The sequence below is a fragment of the Oncorhynchus mykiss genome, chromosome 13 (assembly GCF_057628025.1).
Source record: "Oncorhynchus mykiss isolate SJ-2025 chromosome 13, ASM5762802v1, whole genome shotgun sequence".
Taxonomy (NCBI): Eukaryota; Metazoa; Chordata; class Actinopteri; order Salmoniformes; family Salmonidae; genus Oncorhynchus; species Oncorhynchus mykiss.
The window spans coordinates 36,582,283-36,599,939 of record NC_143034.1 but is presented as its reverse complement, the minus strand read 5'-3'; the positions used below and the strand labels follow the sequence as shown (position 1 = coordinate 36,599,939).

General features: G+C 43.1%; 1 protein-coding gene across 5 annotated transcripts in view; it reads right to left on the bottom strand.

Moving 5' to 3' along the window:
• The window catches only part of LOC110487375 (uncharacterized), a 49,289-nt gene that overhangs the window by 10,229 nt on the left and 21,403 nt on the right, over positions 1–17,657 (bottom strand). Inside the window, exon 1 of one of the 5 annotated variants that reach the window (XM_036942367.2) lies at positions 3,644–3,757. The exons of 3 other annotated variants lie outside the window; for them this stretch is intronic. The gene's annotated coding sequence lies outside the window, so the exon portion shown is untranslated. Of the gene's footprint in view, positions 1–2,893; positions 3,000–3,643; positions 3,758–17,657 lie in introns of those variants that run through there. One more of the 5 variants, XM_090196093.1, reaches the window with a different exon arrangement.

The following is a 17,657-nucleotide window of genomic DNA, read 5'->3' as shown; positions in this document are numbered from 1 at the left end:
TGGAACGTCAAACCAAAAGCAAAAGCTAAGATAGCTAAAGTATGTGCCTCATGGGATAATGACTGGTAGAGTCATGCATGGTCCACCAAGGGAGGGAGGTCATATGCCCGCCCTTGATGTACAACAAATTGTAATGTCTAATTATGTGAAAAAACTGACGGTTCTCTCTGCAGCACTCTCTACCCAGGTTCACAAGGTCCAGGAGGGGGAGCTGCCGGGGGACACGCCACTACTGAAGGTAAAGGTTGGTGACAGGGTGAGGGTTACAGTCCACAAGAGAAAGTGGCTGGAACCCAGGTGGACTGGACCGTACGAAGTGAAGGAGGTTACTTCACACTCAGTCCAGGTCAAAGGTAAATCAGGCACACCTTGGCACCGCCTTACACATTGCACCCCAGCCCCAATTCCTTCTAGAACACTGACTGAAGTCAGAGCTGATTTGAGCGGCCTAAATTCGATTCCAAATGAAGACACTCCTTCCTCAGGTGATGCGGCATCAAACTCCGCCTCCCCTGAGAAGGGAACCTCGCCCAGTTAGAGGGAAATTTCTCCCTCTCTGGGTGAGGCTGGGGATATCTGGTCCCTTATTTGTGATATTCCTACTGATATTTGGAGTAACCCTAGGACTTTCACATGGTTAATTGAACAACTATTTCACCCTGCCACATCACATATACCAACCCCTACACATGTCCCTAACTCCTTTCCTGATATCACTCCCTCCAATCACTCCCGTCCCAAACGTAGCACTACACCTACAGACCCACCATGCAAACCAGGCAAGGTTAGGAGCACCACCTTATGTATACCCACGATTGCAACCGCCACCTTTCTGCTATAGTTTTCACGTCTAATAGACGTGAAGAGAGGGATTTGTTATATAAGTATTCATACACATAGCTCATATAAACAAAGACATTCCGTTGTAAGAACACATACACCCAGCCACAAGACTGACCCCCTCTATTGGTCGGATGCTCAGGATAAGGCTCTGCTGTGCACCAATGGGGCTTCTGCTCTGGCTAGAGCAAGGCCCGCCTCCAACCCTCCGACCAGTCAAGAAGACCGAAACGACAAGACTTCACCTACTTTATTCTATGTATAAAAATGAATGTAACCATTGTATAGGCCTCTTTTTCACCTGGCTCCTTGCCGAGTTATGTGAACTAGGTCCGTGCACGTAAAACTGCGGGACAAGATATCTCTGACTCATTAAAACTGTCTTGTTACAACTGAAATCCACTCTGTCCAGCGTCCGTGATTTGGTCTCAACTCTCCAGTATTTGAACACTAACAATAATAAACTAATAAAACATCTAAGAAGCTAGACATCATTGTGAAGGTGGCAAATAGATTTCTGGATCTCCAGGACTTCAGACAAAATGTTACAGGGAGTACTGAATGAAGAAGTCCCCCCCAGGTTCCTGAACCTGTGTAGGGATCTGAATAGTACAATTTTTGTTTGAAATTCAGGGTAGTGGAGTGAATTTGGTTAGTGTTTATTTTTTATTTTACCTAATTAGTATGATTTGTTAATCTAATTTATTTTTGCGTTTTGGTTATTTTTTACAACCCCGTACAGTAAGGTGGGAGCAATACACCTGATGAGTGTAGTCTGACAAACCTCAGAGAAGAAGACAAAGAAGACCAAAGTGTTGGTCATTGTTTCAAGTTGACCCTAATTAGATGTTACATTACATGTGGTTTTCTTACTTCATGTAGCCTGCTAGCTAGCCAACATCTTCATCCTTCTCTTACTCCTCTCTGATAAGATACCGCTGCACAAACATGCTTATCTAGGCCTACAACAGCACTGGTACCCGGCAGTATTAGCTAGCTGCGTTTGCTCTGACTTAATACATTTAGCAAGCTAGCTAGCCCGCTAACTAGCGATTAGCAGCTAACATTATTTGAGCAACACCTTGCTAAGAAAAGACAATATTTCGCCTTTAATGTAATGGCATGAAAATAATTGCCAGAATATTATCCAATGACGTAACAGCTCTAACAATTTGACCATAACAGGACATCTACACTGGCAATTATAGAAAGACCCATTTACTATATAACCATATATAACCAGTATGACATCCAGGAACATTTGGCATGCTAACTATTTCACACTATGACCAATAAGCATACTATATACTCAATTAACATCACAAATAGTACAGTTAATATGAGTATTCTAACACAGCTAATGACTTAACAGCTCTATCAATTTGACCCTAACAGGAAATCTACACTGGCAGTTATAGAAAGACCCATTTACTATATAACCACTGATTCTTGACGAATATAACTTAAATGCCTCAAATGTTTCAGCCGTATTACCCCACCAGAAACCAAAACATAAGCTCGTATAACGCCACTGTTTGTAAACTAATACTATATGGCTGAGTAGGGTCGATCCAAGCATTCTGACCTCACAATGACAGTAAAGCACCCAAGCTAACTGGCTAACGTTGGATAGCTTGCTAGACACAAATCAGAGAAAACCTCATTCTTACCACTTTACTTGCCCTAGCAGAGCTGTTTAGGCTGTTTTCATGTTATCCAGAGCGTTGGGGACTAACTGTGCTGCTGGCAACAAATTAATTTGAGAATTTTTGCAGATGTTTACTGACACCGGCCATATTCAACGGGTGTTGAACGTTATTAAATTCATCAGTTATTCTGCTCTCTAATCAAGTCAATAAACATTGGGTAGTTAGTTTGAATATAGTTACTATACTGGCAAGTATGATGTATAAGTAGCCAACTAACGTTAGGTAGCTAGTTAACATACTGATACATACTGCTGTAAAGATAAGGATAGTGTAGCTAACATAACGTGTAACGTAACTTATTTGAAAAGTCATTACATTATTACATTGCTCAACATTTGTCATACTTATTTAAAGCAGTTCATTTGTATCCGCTCTCGTTGGACTATGGCTGAATATTTTCCTCCATTTTCTTCAAATCTGAAATCGATGTTAAGTCACGCCCATTTCCTGAAGAGTTGCATTATGGGCCCTAAAGTACTGCGTGTATATGTCATATTTTGGCGAATTTAGTACGACATCCGGGAACTTTTGACATACTAACTACATCATACTATAATAAGCAAACTATATACTCAATTAACATCACAAATAATATGGTTAGTATGAGTATTCTAACACAGCTCAGGTCTCTGGGCAGCCATTTTGTTTGTTTAAAAACTTGGTTGCCCCTTTGAATGTTGTGTGGCTTTTTCAATCAACCAATCTGCAGTTCAACCAATAACAAAACTGTAATTACACCACTATTTTGGTAATAAGATGGATGGGGCTGGAGAAATGTAACTACTCAAATTCATAGACAGACCTATGGATGCAAGGACTGACCATCCATGATATCAACATTATAGTTTTAACCATGTTTTGAGGCTATACAGTGTTGGTTTACATTGTTTCTAAATATTGGAGTAAAAAAAGCTTATTTGAGGTTCTGATGGGGTAAACAGTTGAACATTGCGTTATATTCTTCAAGAATCAATGGCTATAAATAAATCATTTAGAAATCAAAATATGGATGCAATTGCAAATGTCCCCTTTAACACCACACATCAGTTCAACAACCGCAGAGTTTGTGCTTCTGTTTTTAAGACAGTACTTACTAGTATTAATCAGTGCCCGTTCATCGTTAGAACCATCCGACGCCTTGAGATGCGCTTGGGAAACCGGGCCCAGATATCCAGTTTCCTCTTCTTCATTTTTCGATGTGACAGTCACTTCCCCCTCCTCTTCTTTCACTGAAACGTCGTCGTCCTCTTTAACTCTGAACGAGTCTTCCTCTTTTTTAACTGAGACGTCTTTCTCTTCTGCTTTCCCGGTAACAGCCTCAACCTCTACTTGTTTTTGTATTGTAACAGCCTCTTCCTCCTCCTCCTCCTCCTCCTCCTCTTCTTTCACGAGAGCTTCTTTCTCCATCCAGCAGACCCCCCTCTTCTTCAGCAGGAACGGGGTTAAGTTTGAGACTGGAGCTATGAGGCATGTACTGAAGTCCCTAAGCGGTATAATTCAAAGCAGTGTCCCTTTATCAGCAGCACGTGATCAATGACGTCTGAAGAATAATTTCGTCGAACACCTGATTGGTTTGGTATTGGGCTCGTCTGACATTGCAGCCGACAGTGCAGGTGGCTGCTGACTAATTTACAAATCACCTTGTACCATAAATAACTACTCATTATTATTTATAAATCAGTCAGGCAGTCAGTCACCGTTTACCCACAATGCAGCATGGACTTGATGCTCTCGATCAAGGCCCGTGGTTTCGTAGAATACATCATTGCTAGGCTGCTACGGTGTGGGACGTCATCTTTAAAAAATGTGGCTGTTCTAAATTCTGTGTCGCTCAAAACCTTGAGTAATGAACCTTTTTTTTTAAAATTTTTAAACAATTGTCTGGAAAGAGCCAATGCTTCAGGAAGCTTTGTTTCACCATCACTACTTTTTAGCATGTTTTCTGTGAATTCGACTACGGGAGTTTTGTAACTTTTTCCACCTTGGCTTACTGTTAGTTGTGTTCTAACTGGTCTCCGGTAGTTGGTCTCGCTGACCATAACCGTGCTGGTTGGCTACGCTGTTTAGGCTAATATCTAGTTGGCTAAATAACTAACGTTAGCTGGCTGGATGGCTGGCTGGCTAAGATAACTGCATATAGCTAACATTCTTTGATTGGTTAGATGGCATTATGTATTTCCAAAACGTTGGTTTACTTTAATCACTCAAGTCATGAGTGCAAACGATTGGTTTAATTTAAAGTTATACATTTTAAGTTATTTCTGTTGTAGTTAACATCATAGGTAAGGATTGGTTGATTTCCAGTTTTTAAGTATGGTATTTAAGATGATTGATGAGAAAAGTATTGTCCAACCATCTGGTAACTTGTTTCATGAGCATTAAAGGTGAGGGTGAATTTCAGATGTTCCCTGCTTGTATTGATGAAGGAGTGGAATGATAAAGTTCCTCTGCTGTGCCCTGGAATAGAAGGAACACGTCATCAAAGAAGCCTTTTTCAGAACCTGATGAGGTGCTAGAATGGATTGTTAGGGCTGACAATCACATTCTTCTCTAACAAACCTTCATACAGTTACACATAATTAGATGCTATTTTTTAAAACTACAATGACCGTAATGACCTGAGCGCCTACTTGTCTTGTCTGTTTCTTTTAAACCTGCTACGTAAAAGAGACCGACGCTTCCGTCCCTCTCCTCGCCCCTACTTGGGCTCGAACCAGGGACTCTGCACACATCAACAACTGCCTCCCACTTAACATCGTTACCATCGCTGTTAGTGCACACCCCACTAACTAGCTAGCCATTTCACATCGGTTACAAATGCACGATGGTCATTGCTATCTGGGATTCTTTGGACATCCCTACCCTAAACCCTAACTTAACCATTTTAAATGTCAACTTCAATGGGCTAGGGAAGTCCCAAGGATGTATCGCTACCTGAAAATACAAGATCTAAGTGATTGATAGTTGGTATTCAGCAGTCATAAAGCCTTATTTACATTAATAAACGACTAAAATAGTGATTTTGTCAGACCGCACCTCTACACTTTATTGACTGACTGATCCATCCATCCTTCCATCCCTCCTCGGTCTTCCTCTCCTCTGAAGACCCAGTGAGGGTGGAGCTCAGTCAGAGAGCTGTTGAGGGACTGGTTAGGAAGAACACTTCTACAGCCAGAGAGGTGAGAGGTCACACATGATTTAGATGGTAAATATTTATGTCCCCTTAGTGGTTCATCACATCAGCAAAAGGGAATATGTCCCATCATCCATGTTTATTTACATTAGTGCAAATTGTCCACTGATATTGGTGTAACTTCTCACCACTTTTGGCTGTATGAAAGTTAATTTCCCCTCAGACACATTTGTTCTGCACTATTATGGTCATTTGTGTAGAATGTACTTTTCCCCACTCATTCACCCCACCTCTTTACGTTGCTTATTTATATTCAGTGGCCTGACTGCGTCCAGACTGTCAAAGGCCCATCCTGGTAGATCTGAACCTAATGCAGTTTGGAGTGATCAGATGACAGAAGTCACATTTAGGTGCCAGGTGTAACTGAGGCCATAGACGATCCATATCCATTACTTTTAATGTTTTATATAATATGACTGAATGTGTTTATTTCTGTGTTGCAGGGGCAGTCAATAAATGTAATGGCAAGAACACTGAGCATGACATAAGCAGAGCTGTGGGAGACCACCTGAAGCCCTTGGTAGAGCCGGGGGTGGTGTTTACCACTCCACCACGCCTTCAGCAGGCTGGAAAAGTGGGATTGATACCGTTTTTCATACTAAGAGGGACCAAGAGTCTGTTGATTGGTCAGTCTTTGGTTTAATTTGTTGAAATCAAATCAAGCTTTATTTATACAGCACATTTCAGACATGGATGCAACACAATGGCTTCACAGGAAAAAAATGAAAATAGACAAAAATATTTAGTACACAACAAACAGAAGATTAACAACTGAAAGACTAATGATCATTAAGGAAATTCCATTGATTAAAATATTAATTGGATGCAATATCCAACCCAAAATATGAGCTTGTTTTTTAGGAGGGGCTCTGAAAGACACTATAGGGGTGTCCACTGGAAGTTGACTAGTAACAACAACTGGGACATAAGACACCCACCATGAGACCCACTAAATCTGTCCAAGAAGAGGGAAACAAATGAAAAATGTAAAAACAGGAAGTAAACCAAAAAGGTGGTTAAAATAATGTATTACAATCAATACCATTCATACTATTACAAAATCATAATACTCATTCATTCTTAATTAATTATGTTTACAAAAACAAACCTCAGGGGAGCATCGTCCCTCCCCGTCATACCTAAACAATACCTAACCCTTTCCCTAGCTCCCCTTCCCTAATCTATCCCCTTACCAAACTCACTCTAACACTCCCAGCCCTAAACCCCCTTTCCACCTCTCCCGTGCCGCATGCTTCCCCCACTTCCTCTCCTCCCTCTTCATCTTCCCCCTCAAATCACCTTCCACCCTTCTCACTATCCCTTCCACCCCCCAATCTCTCCCTGTCTTGACTAAATTCTGCCTGGCTTCCCACAGTCCCTTTTTAAAGAGACTCATGAGAAGCCACAGCAGAAACCTGTCCCTATCTGTTCCCTTTGCTCTCCCTACGCCTCTCTCTAGCCTAGCCCATGTCAAAACAAAATCACTCCTAACCACACCTAGCATTACCCGTGCCCTAGCCCAGACTAGTCCGGCAAAGGCACAGTCCCAGAAGGCATGGCGCACAGTCTCCTCCCTGCCACAAGAGGATCTTGGACAGGTGGGGGATTGCACCAAACTATACCGGTACAAGATGGCACGTACCGGCAAGCACTTATGGAGGCCCAACCAATTCAGGTCCTTGAGCCTGTTGTCCAGGCCCCGCGCCTGCACTCCCTCCCAGACCACTGACGAGATGCCCGCTACAGGCGCAGGACTCCCTGCCTGCCTGACCTCCTCGTACAGGTGCCTGTGGTCTAAACCTACTCGGGCAACTTCAACCTCGGGGTGCGCACGCGAGGACCCGCGTTAGACCACACCATTACGCTTCTCGCCTTATACGAGAAGAACACCCGCAGGAGGTAACCGGACGGGTGTATAACCGATCATGCGTGCCCTGGCGACCCACTCGCACCTGCCACTCCACATAAACTGAAACACAAGCCTCACTAGAGGCCTCCTCAGACAAGCCGGCAATGGGTAGATGTATGCCACGTACAAAAGAGACGGCAACACATCCACCTTTAGGACCAGGACTTTGCCCATAAGAGACAAATACCTAGCCTTCCACATTGCTAGCTTCCTCTGTACCACTGCGATACGCATGTTCCAGTTTAGCGTCGCTGAGCCGGAGGTCTCAAAATGAACCCCGAGAATCCTCAGGGCCCCTTCACAGAGAGATAACCCCCCAGTCACATCCGTTCTACCGCGCCATCTTCCGAAAAACTTGACGGAAGACTTTGCATGGTTCAGAACCGCTCCCGACGCTCGGATGAAATCCCCAAAGATGGCAAGGGACCTTGTCAGGCACAAGTCCTTGCACAACAGCAAGGAAGTGTCGTCGGCGTACTGCGTCATCTTAACACGCAGCCCACCGCTTCCAGGGATCAACAAGCCTTCCACCCCTGTGTCTGCCCTAATGGCAGCCCCCAGAGGCTCCATGTACAGAACGAAGAGGAGAGCCGAGAGTGGGCATCCCTGCCTGACCCCAGACGAGAGGTCAAAAGCGTCACCTAAGTGACTATTTACACTAACTCGACACCCCACTCCGACATATAAAGTACGGATCCATCCTATAAACTTCTCCCCAAATCCTAATCTACCTAACACCCTGAATAGAAAATATCTATTCACGCGATCAAAAGCTTTCGCCTGATCTAGCGCTGCTACCATTAAAGGCAGCCCTCTATCTTCAACCCAAGCGATGGAATCCCTGATCAACTGTAGGTTCCATCTTATAGAGCGGCCCTCTACCCCGCACGTCTGATCCTCGTGGACGACGTAGGGAAGGGCTGTGCGCAACCGGTCTGCTAAAACCTTTGCAAGAATCTTGTAATCTACGCACAGCATGGTCAATGGCCGCCAGTTGCCAAGGTCAGTTGCTTCCCCCTTCTTATAAAGAAGTGACAGCACACCAACAGCCATTGATCCCCCTGGGACCCCCGTCTCAAGGATGGCCTTCAAGACTTTGAGAACCACTGGTCCAAGTATACTCCAAAACTTGAGGTAAAACTCAGCCGGCAGCCCATCCATCCCAGGCACCTTCCCTTTTCCCATCCTCCTAAGAGCGCTCTCAACCTCTTCTAGTGAGATCTGCCTTGGGCTCGTCACACTCCTTGGCCTCGTGCTCTTCCGACCCACAAAAACAACATTTCTTGGCGCTGCACGAGGCCAGGATATGGTCGTAGGCCATACAACGCCTGCAGAACGGGGGCTGACGTGCATAGTAGAGTGTTCCCCTGTCAGCCCCCAGGGAGAACATCGCCGGAGGATGGAGGTAGCCATCCACACTCTTCGGGGACTCCCTGAGTAACGCCTGGAACCCTCTCCTCCCGTTCCAGAAACCCAGGGAGTCCCTGAGGTACCTCGCTGAGGAGACATTGTCCATGTATCTCCCCAGAAAGGCCCTCACTTCTTCATCCTTCACGTGCGGATTGTACATGTTTACGGTGACCACCCTGAAGTTGTTCTTTGCCAGGCTGGTCACCGCATAATGGCACAGGGGTCCTTTTCTTTCCGCTTCCTTTGCCATCTTCAATACATCATCATGTTTCTCTTGCTTGTGAAACGTCACATCAAAACCCTTTTCATTTGGGTTGCCTTGAAGGCAGAGTACTTCCTTCACCTCTATCCTGAGGCATCCTATCAATATGGTCCTTCCAAAAGTTTCCCTGCCCCAAGGTTCCATCTCCTTTTCAGTCCATGAAAATCTTACGGTATTTGCTATACCAATCCCCGGAACCGACCAGGTTTGCTTGTTTGTATTCATTTTTCTTCTTTAAAAAAAAGCTCTCTTCAGAAAGAAGCTTCAACCTGAAATGAAAACATCTTAAACCAAAAAGGTGGATCAACTAAAGGTGTTGACTCTCCACATCTATCAAGACAACTGGAGCACTGGGCCAGACACTCTTAAATAGAACCTGGACCAGCTCAGTTGAAACACCTTCCCACTAACGAGATGGACAAGCCAGCACAGGTGTAACACATACTGACTAACGAGGTGACACCAATCAGCTAACGAGCTACACGTGCTAAAGTCCAACCTCAAAACATAAATGGAAAAACCAAAGCCTGGAACACCTTCCCCCTTAAGACAACAAATATATCCTAGATTTTGTTGGACAAGTTTTCTCACCACCAACAGAAAACAACTTCCATTTCACATTATAATCAACTACAATGCTTCACCTTCACCAACATAAACATGGTGTACACTGTCAACAATTAAAAACAAGAAAAAACACCTATTCCTAAATAATAATAAACAATCGTGTTATTTTTTTCTCATTTTTCTTTCTATATAATCCTAAAACTCACTAGCTTCTAGAACTCTCGTCCCCTTGGAACGAGCCCAAACAAAACTCAAATTAAATTGTATTAGTCACATGCGCCGAATACAACAGTGAAATGCTTCCTTACGAGTCTCTAACCAACAGTGCAGTTTCAATACGGAAAAGAATAAGAGATAAAACTACAAATAAATTGTGATCATGGTAACACACTGGCTAAACGCAAACACAAATCTTTTTGACTGCCCACCCCAGAGATAATCAGCAACCAAGTTGTCCTTACCACGGACATGTCTAATTTCAAGAGGTAACTCCTGCGATATCCGTAGTAACTTTCCACCTCACTGCAGAGCTTCTCTCTCTTTTCAGGGTTCACTCGATACGATAGGCATATTGTTGGATCGGGGCCCAGTCCCCAATATCATGCTCTAGTACATTTGGTTTGACACATGTGAGAATTAACCCTGGTATTCTAAAAACAGGGCAACAATGTCAATATAATTGTACCAAAAAATTGTCAGTTGGTTGCATGAATAAATATCACTACCAAATGTTACATGAAATGTAAATATGAAATATTTGATTGCATAGTCATATTTTTAACGTCTTTTCTTTTTTCTTTTACTCTTTTTATTACGTTTTACACACACACAGACAAGACAAAGCAATATAAATAATATACTCAACTAGAAAAAAATACAAATAAAAAAATAGCTTTAATGATACCATACTTTAGACAAGTTAAACACGCCAGGCCGAAGGCTACAGAGGTTAAAGGGCAATCTATAGTACAGGGACAGAGCAAACACCTCACCATTGTTCCTGTAAACAGTCAAGGGATAAGGGTGGAGAAATGCAACCACTCACAGAGAGTCATGGCCACAGACTGACCCTCCACTGGACCAAAAATAAAGTTTACAATGCTTTAAAATAAAAAAAATAAAAAAATAGAATGATTATTCATGTAGGCGTGAACAAAATGTAAAAATAACTGGGAAAAACAAGCTCACACTTCAGTCTCTGCCCGGGCAAGATGAACAAGGCATCTGCGGATCACAATCAATAAGCACATGGACCTTAATGCCCCCCCAGCAAAAACACAGAGAGAAGCTCCTCCAACCCTTAAGTCACAGACTTATTTTAGTATTAATTGGAATGCCATCAGAGGATGGACTGTTTAAAGTAAGACCGGAATGGAGCCCAAGCCTCATTAAACAGTTTGGGGTTCCCACGTGAGTTGAATTGAATTTTTTCTAGTTTCAGAGAGCACAACACACCCCTCACCCAATATTTATAAGATGGGGGAGCTGCCATCTTCCAGTTCTGTAGTATTAGCCGTCTAGCTAAAAGAGTTGTATAAGCAACAGTGTCCGACTGGATTCTTGATAGGGGGGTACCCATGGGCAGTACTCCAAAAAGGTCTGTAAGGGGAGACGGATCTATAACAGTAATCTATAACTCTGACATATATATCAGAGAAACATTTAAATATTAATTCCCAGAAACCTGACAGTTTATGACAGCCCCAAAACATATGCAACAGTGTGGCTGGTTCCACTTTACATCTGACACAGGTAGGATCAAAATCAGAGAATATTCTTCCAAGTTTAGCCCCCGACCAGTGGATACGGTGAACCACCTTGAATTGAATGAGGCTGTGTCTAGTGCTAAAAGAGGACGAGTGTACCCTGTGCAGCACAGATTCCCAGGCGTCCTCCCCAAGTTCCTCCCCCAAATCCTTTTCCCATCGAGTCTTTAAAGGCACCAAAGAAAGGTCCTGTAAGTCATGAATGATTGCATATACATCTGAAATTGCGCCCCTAGGAAGCTTGTTCAGCTCCAAGATGCTCTCTATAGCTGTATTTGCAGGCCTATTGGGAAATCCAGGTGTGTTAGCTCTGACAAAGTTTCTAGTCTGGAGATAGCGGAAAAAGTGGGATTGGGGGAGATTGAACTTTTCCTGCAGCTGAGAAAAAGAGGCAAATGTATCATCACAGAATAATTGGGCTAGCGAGGAGAGGCCTAGTGAGTGCCAAATGCCAAAAGCCCCATCATTCAAAGATGGTGGAAATAAAATGTTCTGATTGATTGGGCCTGATAGAGAAAAGCCTCGGAGGCTAAAGGCTAAACGGAACTGATTCCAAATTTTAAGAGACTGCTTTACAATTGGGTTGACACACCTTTTGCCTAGGGACACTGGGAGAGACGAGCACAGCACAGAGGAAAGTGCTGCAGGTTTACACGATTCAGACTCCATCTGGACCCAGAGTGGTCTAGGGCCAGTAGGATCAGTCTGCAACCAGTACAGAACGGCTCTGAAATTTGCAGCCCAGTAGTATGTCTGAAAATGTGGTAGAGCTAAACCCCCCAATGACCTAGGCTTCTGTAAATGTTTTCTACCAATCTGTGGTACCTTGCCATCCCAAATAAAATGCATGAATGTTTGATCCAGTGAAATAAAAAAAGATTTTGGAATAAAAATGGGTAAACATTGAAATAAATATAAAAATTTGGGCAACACATTAATTTTAATGACATTAATCCTTCCGATAAGAGAAAGGGGTAGCGAATTCCAAAAATGTAAAGATTGTTTCAATCTGTCTGCTAGAGCAACAAAGTTTTCCTGAAACAATTTTGAATATTTCCTTGTCACTTTTACTCCCAAGTAGGTGAATTGAGCCCGGACAATCCTAAGCTGAGAACTTGTAAAAGAGCACTTTAAAGCAGCCTTGTTTACCGGAAAAAGCTCACTCTTGCCTAGATTCAGCTTGTACCCTGAGATTGATCCAAACTTTTTAAGAACAGATAGGGCATGTGGCAATGAGGTATCGGGGTTGGAGATAAACAAAAGGAGGTCGTCAGCATATGGCGAGACTTTCTGCTCCCAGCCCGCCCTGATTATGCCTTGAATGGCATCATTAGAGCATAGTGCAATGGCGAGAGGCTCGATTGCCAAAGCAAACAACAAGGGGGAGAGTGGGCAACCCTGTCTGGATCCGCGGTGCAAGGGAAAATAGTCAGAGGACAAGTTATTAGTCCGTACCGAAGCCATGGGGGAAAAATAAAGAATCTTTATCCATGCCATGAATTTGGGGCCAAAGCCAAATCTATAAAGGGCAGCTGTTAGGTAATCCCACTCAACGCGGTCAAATGCTTTTTCGGCATCAAGTGAGACCACCACCTCTGGGTCCTCCGATGCTGGGGAGTACAGTATATTCATAAGGCGCCTAATATTGAAAAATAAATGCCTATTTCTCACAAAGCCAGTCTGGTCAGAGTGTATTACTTGGTGCAGCAAGCCTTCCATACGGATGAATAAAAGCTTAGCTTGGATTTTGTAATCACAGTTTAAAAGCGAGATTGGGCGATAGGATCCACATTCCAGGGAGTCTTTGTTTTTCTTTAGTAGTAATGAAAATGAAGCCTGATAATGACTAGGCGGTAGCTTTGAAGTATTAAGGCCCTCTGCAAATAGTCGAGACAAGAATGGGCAAAGCAGACCAGAAAACGTCCTGTAAAATTCGGTTGGAAAACCGTCCGGACCCGGTGATTTACCACTTTTCATTGCGGACACTGCTGTGGCAATCTCCTCAAGCGTAAATTCTTCTTCTAGACAGTCATGGGAGTCTGTATCAATTGAAGGCATATTCAAGCCATTAAAGAAGGAGTCAATCAGCAAAGGGTCTTGAGGGGATTCAGAGGTGTATAGCGCAGAGTAAAATGGTTTAAATTGATCATTGATCTCTTTATGTATAACTGTGGTGGCACCAGACGGGGTCCTTATTTGTGGGATTAAACGTGAGGCCTCAGATTTACGGATCTGATGTGCAAGGAGTTTACTGGCCTTGTCGCCTTGTTCATAGACTTTGTATCGAGCTCGCAAGAGTAACTGTTCAGCTTGCCTGGTAGAAAGCTCATCAAAATCAGATTGGAGTAGTTGGCGCTCTTTATGCAGATCAGTGGAAGGATCCGTAGCATACTTCTCATCCAATGTGGCTATGGACTCGCTCAGGTCCCGAAGTCGCTGGGAGCGAACTCTGTTTTGGTTGGCTGTATAAGAAATAATTTGGCCACGTAGGTATGCTTTGAGCAGGACATACCTGGTGTTGAATTAGTTTCTAGGAATAAGGTGATTTCAGAAGAAATGAAATTGACAAACTCCTTATCTGAGAGTAAAATGGGGTTGAGACGCCATTGATAACACATAGGAGGTCGCTGGGGAAACTCTAGTTCAAGCACTAATGGTGAATGGTCAGAGATAACAATACTCTCGTAGTTACACTGCCGAAGGTTAGGCAGAAGTTTTTTGTCCAAAAATAAGTAATAAATCCGGGAGTATGTTTGATGAACTTGAGAATAAAAGGAATACTGTCTATCTGTAGGATGTAGGAAACGCCAGGCCTCAAACATAGCATATTTCTGAAGAAAGGATTGAATAAGTAGGGCACATTTAGATGGGCCTGTATTTGTTTGTGAGGACTTGTCAAGAACAGGGGACATTTTACAGTTGAAATCCCCCCCTAAAATCAACAAATGAGAATCTAAATTGGGAATAGCAGACAGAAAGGACGAAATGAAACTTGTGTCATCCCAGTTGGGAGCATAAACACTAGCCAAAACAAGAGGGATAGAAAACAGTTCACCGGTTACTATGACGTATCGTCCCTTAGGATCAGCAATAACCTCAAAGCTACAAAGGGAGTAGCTTTATCAACCAGAATAGCAGCACCTCTTGATTTACTATGAAAGTTTGAGTGGAACACTTGACCAACCCAGTCCTTACGCATCCTAAAATGCTCACCAGTCCTCAAGTGAGTCTCTTGTAGAAATGCAATATTTGCATTCAAACCCTTTAAGTGTGTCAACACCCTCTTACGCTTCACCGGGTTGTTAACCCCTTTGGTGTTCCATGAAATGTACTTGATCGCATTATTTCGGCCCCTCTGGGCATTCCCGTTATTCAACCCTGTCATTAGAGCATAGAATGGAAAAGCAATGAGTGCCCAAAACCCCCAGAATAACTTGTCTCAGAGTAATAATGTACGGTGGTAAATGTTTGGAAAAAGTACAGGAAAAAAAACAGGGAAAAAAACTAAAAAGACAAAATGACAACCCCAAAAACCGTGTAGCCTCGGGAGACATTTACTGTTTACTGGGTCAATGCAAACGGATGCAGTAAACAAATAACAAAAAATATTTTGAGTCACTGAGACAATTGTGTAAACAAACTAAATAGGTGAGCGAGACAGCCTAGAGACACAGGAGTTAAGTAAAACCTCAATACAATTAAATTAAAATGACTGAATGCTTGTAAGGCATGATCAAAACATTAGATCACATCAAATAAGCCTGAATAGTTTCGCCAACTATATAAGACTAGCCTGCTATATCTAAACATAATTGTACCACCCTGAAACGAAATCCGTGGCGCGATACATTTCCGCTGACTCTGGGACCGATACAAGTCTCAGATTATCGCGGCGAGAGAATAGCTCTAAACTCACACAGCTCTCCTTCACCTTTTTCAAATCCGCAGCTAGGTGTTTAATTTCAGCCTCCAGGGATGTACAGTGCCTTGCGAAAGTATTCGGCCCCCTTGAACTTTGAGACCTTTTGCCACATTTCAGGCTTCAAACATAAAGATATAAAACTGTATTTTTTTGTGAAGAATCAACAACAAGTGGGACACAATCATGAAGTGGAACGACATTTATTGGATATTTCAAACTTTTTTAACAAATCAAAAACTGAAACATTGGGCGTGCAAAATTACTCAGCCCCTTTACTTTCAATGCCTCAAACTCTCTCCAGAAGTTCAGTGAGGATCTCTAAATGATCCAATGTTGACCTAAATGACTAATGATGATAAATACAATCCACCTGTGTGTAATCAAGTCTCCGTATAAATGCACCTGCACTGTGATAGTCTCAGAGGTACGTTAAAAGCGCAGAGAGCATCATGAAGAACAAGGAACACACCAGGCAGGTCCGAGATACTGTTGTGAAGAAGTTTAAAGCCGGATTTGGATACAAAAAGATTTCCCAAGCTTTAAACATCCCAAGGAGCACTGTGCAAGCGATAATATTGAAATGGAAGGAGTATCAGACCACTGCAAATCTACCAAGACCTGGCCGTCCCGCTAAACTTTCAGCTCATACAAGGAGAAGACTGATCAGAGATGAAGCCAAGAGGCCCATGATCACTCTGGATGAACTGCAGAGATCTACAGCTGAGGTGGGAGACTCTGTCCATAGGACAACAATCAGTCGTATATTGCACAAATCTGGCCTTTATGGAAGAGTGGCAAGAAAAAAGCCATTTCTTAAAGATATCCATAAAAAGTGTCGTTTAAAGTTTGCCACAAGCCACCTGGGAGACACACCAAACATGTGGAAGAAGGTGCTCTGGTCAGATGAAACCAAAATTGAACTTTTTGGCAACAATGCAAAACGTTATGTTTGGCGTAAAAGCAACACAGCTCATCACCCTGAACACACCATACCCACTGTCAAACATGGTGGTGGCAGCATCATGGTTTGGGCCTGCTTTTCTTCAGCAGGGACAGGGAAGATGGTTAAAATTGATGGGAAGATGGATGGAGCCAAATACAGGACCATTCTGGAAGAAAACCTGATGGAGTTTGCAAAAGACCTGAGACTGGGATGGAGATTTGTCTTCCAACAAGACAATGATCCAAAACATAAAGCAAAATCTACAATGGAATTGTTCAAAAATAAACATATCCAGGTGTTAGAATGGCCAAGTCAAAGTCCAGACCTGAATCCAATCGAGAATCTGTGGAAAGAACTGAAAACTGCTGTTCGCAAATGCTCTCCATCCAACCTCACTGAGCTCGAGCTGTTTTGCAAGGAGGAATGGGAAAAAATGTCAGTCTCTCGATGTGCAAAACTGATAGAGACATACCCCAAGCGACTTACAGCTGTAATCGCAGCACAAGGTGGCGCTACAAAGTATTAACTTAAGGGGGCTGAATAATTTTGCACGCCCAATTTTTCAGTGTTTGATTTGTTAAAAAAGTTTGAAATATCCAATAAATGTCGTTCCACTTCATGATTGTGTCCCACTTGTTGTTGATTCTTCACAAAAAAATACAGTTTTATATCTTTATGTTTGAAGCCTGAAATGTGGCAAAAGGTCGCAAAGTTTAAGGGGGCCGAATACTTTCGCAAGGCACTGTAGTTAAATCGGAGACATTAGTAGCGGAGGTCTCCAGTGCTGCAATCGTTGTAGTGTGTGACACAGTTGTTGTTTTGAGTAATGTGATTTCTGGCACAGTCTCGTTCCGCAGGATGGTTAAATCTGCTTTTAAAGTATCAGAAACCTCCTGTATTCTGGCCTCAATCGTAGCAACCACCTGTGTTTTCATTTCAACTGTCTCAGAGCGTAGTAGTTTGATGGCCTCGAGAATGTTAATTTCAGCGCCGCCAGGCCAAGCCGCACCCCCGGGTAAAGTGTGCGTCCCCGGGCCCTCAGACTCAGGAGAGGGCGGTGATGAGAGCGGGTCTTGTAGGCTGGGTTTTCTCAAAGTCATGCTTTTGGCCTTATGTTTGGTCGACATGCTGACATT